Source organism: Myotis myotis, unplaced genomic scaffold (genome assembly GCF_014108235.1).
Source record: "Myotis myotis isolate mMyoMyo1 unplaced genomic scaffold, mMyoMyo1.p scaffold_m19_p_1, whole genome shotgun sequence".
NCBI classification, from domain to species: Eukaryota; Metazoa; Chordata; class Mammalia; order Chiroptera; family Vespertilionidae; genus Myotis; species Myotis myotis.
This window is the reverse complement of record NW_023416313.1, coordinates 193,598,424-193,602,224: the sequence shown is the minus strand read 5'-3', so window position 1 is coordinate 193,602,224 and position 3,801 is coordinate 193,598,424.

Genomic DNA, 3,801 nt, shown 5'->3' with positions numbered 1-3,801 from the left:
ATATGAAAAATTAGATATTTTTCAGAAGACTTAGTGAAGTTCCATCATCATCAAGGCAATTGTTAATCCTACTTTTTATACTTTTTCATTTCAAAATCATATTTTCCACGTTGGTCCAGAACTCTGCAGTGTCAACCACGTACTTGCCTTGTAATCATGGATAGATTTTAAGATTTTTCTTTTGGGAAAACATTAACCTAGATCCTAGGCACCCTCGTAGTGTTACCAGCATTGAAGAAGAGTGACTTTTTGGCCAGCTTTGAATGATAACTCTTCTTCCCTCATTCCTGCTTTCTCAGATACCTGGCTAAATCTCCCTGCATTTAAAAATAGGGTTTCCACACATTTTCCACTGTCAGAAAATGCCCTTTGACATTTTCCAAGGTTTCCCTTGTGGCATCTGATATGTAAAGTGGACAATCCAAAGGAGATTACCTGGTTCTCCATCCAGTTTTCTCTCTGTGTGTTGGGTTAGAGCAGCTTCTCAGCCACAGTGTCTACACACCTACATGACCTGTGGGAACTCTCAGCATTACATCAGCTGGAAGGCATTCCAGGACCTCATTATTAATGACCTTATTTAATGAAACATGCTGTATAACAAAGAAATTTAATGTTTAAATACAAAATTATAGTTATATATCATTGTATATCCTCTATGTCAGGGGTCCTCAAACTTTTTAAACAGGGGGCCAGTTCACTGTCCCTCAGACCGTTGGAGGGCTGGACTATAGTTTAAAAAAAACAACCATGAACAAATTCCTATGCACACTGCACATATCTTATTTTGAAGTAAAAAAAACAAAACGGGAACAAATACAATATTTGTATTTGCATGTGGCCCGTGGGCCGTAGTTTGAGGACCCCTGCTCTATGTAATAAAAGGAATCATTTTTTTTGTCATTTACTTTTCTACTTAAGAAAAGGGTATTAATCCCTCCTAATCCTTCAAATCTAAGTTGAAGTCAGGCTGTTTCATATTTGACACCACTGGGAAAATATCAAAAGGAGGAAATCATGGAGAAGCCAGAGTTAGGATTTTTTAGTTTGTGATACTTCGTAGGTAAATTGTAGTTTTCCCTGAGTCATTCTCTCCACTCCTAGTTTTAGGAAAGTAGGGGATATTGCTGGACTACTCTTTGTGTCTTAATTCCTATGAAATCCAAGTAGAGTTTTTTACAAATTTGTCATTTGTTATTAACTCTACTATAAGTAGAGGATTGAGTAGAGTTTAGTAAAGTTTAAGGCAAGACCACAATCAAGATATGGAGTTTCTTGGAGGTAATTCTTTCTATTCCCTTTTATGAGAAAACATAAGGGTTGTATGTACTAAGAAATTAAATTGTCAATATATTTTGATCCTCATGAATAGATAGTAAATAATCCTATTTAGTACATGTTCATCACTTAAAAATTAAACATAGACTCTTTAAACAATTCAATAGTTAAATTGAGAGGGATCATGGGAATGGAAGAAAAAAGGACCATTTTCGAAAAGAGCTCATGTTGCAAGTAATTTGGTATTAATACAGTAAGAGCTGACTTTTGACAATGATTTACTTTATTTTCTAAATTCAAACAGTATTAAGATGGAGTGGAAGAGGGCACAGAGAGGATAAATGGTGATGGAAAAAATGAAAAAAATGTATTAAGATTATACCCACAATAATGTCCCCCTAACTTGCACCTAAATGTGCTCTCTTGAGTGGGAGAGAAACAGAGGAAAGGGATGCAGAGGAATTAATTATCCATAACTGGAAGTTTCAAGGCAGTGTGTTCTACTTGTAAGCATATATGTATTTCTGTTTTTGATGGAACCACAGAATTAAATCATCATATAATTTCACATAATCTTTCCAATAAAATGCCATCCCTGAGTTACAATTTCATTTTATATCTCCAGGCTTTACATAGGATCACTATATGAAAGTTTTCTAGAACACTTTCCTAATTTTATAAAATGGTAGTTGGAGATATTGTGTCCCATTGTTTGAGGCCCATACAATAATTAATCCTCGAATTCAGGTTAAACATTTTTATATTTACCTGAAACATCCTTTTCTTAGACAAAGGTACAATATAGCCCAATATATTTCTATTTTTGTCAAAGCTACTAAAAATCTTCAAATTAGATTCATTGCTCAGCTGTAGCAAGTCATTTAATTCAAGTACATGGTGACTCTTATTTCTCTTATTTTAAAAGTTGACCATATATTTTTAAAATGATGATTTATATTAGCCATATTGAAATGAAAAAAGGTATAAATATAAAATTGATCAGAGTAGGCATTGACAATTATAAATTCTGTTTTTAATTGCTCTTTAAAAACTCTCATTATCCACGAGTTGTAATGTTTAATTTTGTTTTTGACAAGATGGGCACTACTTATAAGGCTGAAATGTAACTTATTTGATAGTGTAAATGGGTATCATTATAAATAGAAAGGTTGTTGAAAATATATATGTTTTTTTCTGGCAGAATTATTAGAAGTGATCATAAAAATAACTTCCAATCCTTTGCCAAATCTGCTAATGGTCAAGAATAAATATTAGTTGCTTTGTTAAAGTGTTTATTTTCAGAACTTTACGATCTTCCAGACATTATTGGCCTTAAAAATAATGATGGGTATGGGATTTTGTTCAACACTTTAAAGTTCACCTTGGTAAATTAATGCATGCTTTCCTTTACCATGTCTTTATGGAAAAAGGAATATATTTGCATGAAGTAAGTAGCATATTGCCTGGGGAGAGATGAGTCTTGACTGAAAAGATGGAATTAGTTCTATGTGACAGCAGCTGTTCTGCAATATGTGTAGCAATATTAACTGATTTTGATTCTTGGAATAAGTATACTCATATTTCTTCCTGACTTCCAACCAAAAAAATGCTTAGGTAGGGACTATAGTTCCACAGGGAGCACACATCTTCAATACTAAATGTGGTAACTCTAACTAAAAAATGTATATGACTTTATGGTTTACAATATAAATGGATAGGCAGGCAGCCAAAAATTTTGTCAACTTTTATGACAGTTATGATTAAATTTGGCTATACACACAACACTAAAAGAAGACACACACACACACACACACACACACACACACACACACACACACACTGGTTAAAGTAAGTAGGAAGGTAATTCTCGCTTAACCTAAAAGAAGATCTGAAATAGGATGTTTGTGGTTCATGTACTGGCTCCAGAAAATCTTGCTGCTATCTCAAGCTTATTATGCCACTTGATGGTCCATAACAGCTACTTGCACTCCAGCCTTTGTGTCTGAATTCTAGTCAGAAGAAAGGAGAAGCAAGAGAAGGACCTGCCTCCCTCCATTGTAAGGAAACCCCCCAAAATTACTACATAGCAGTTCCCCTTATACACATTGGTCAGAATTTAGTCACATGGTCATACCTCACTGCAAGAAAGGCTGGGAGCTATAGTCATTTAACTGGGTACATTGCTGCCCCATAAGCGCAGGATTCTGTAACTAAGGAGGAGAGAGGGAATGGATATTGTGCCAGGCACCGTTTTGTTCACTGGATGAAGAGTATCATGCAATGGTTAAGGGTATAGGCTTGGGGTCAGGATGCCTAGTTTCAGATTCTGGTTCCACCCATACTAGCTTTGTATCCTTAAATTAATCAAGTAACATAACCTTTTTAAAGCAGAGGAAGGGAACCTTTTTTTTTTTTTGGCCAAAGGCCTTTTGGATATTTATAACATCACTTGCAGGCCATACAAAATTATCAACTTAAAAATTAGCCTGCTATATTTGCTCAAACATTGAATTAACTCACCTT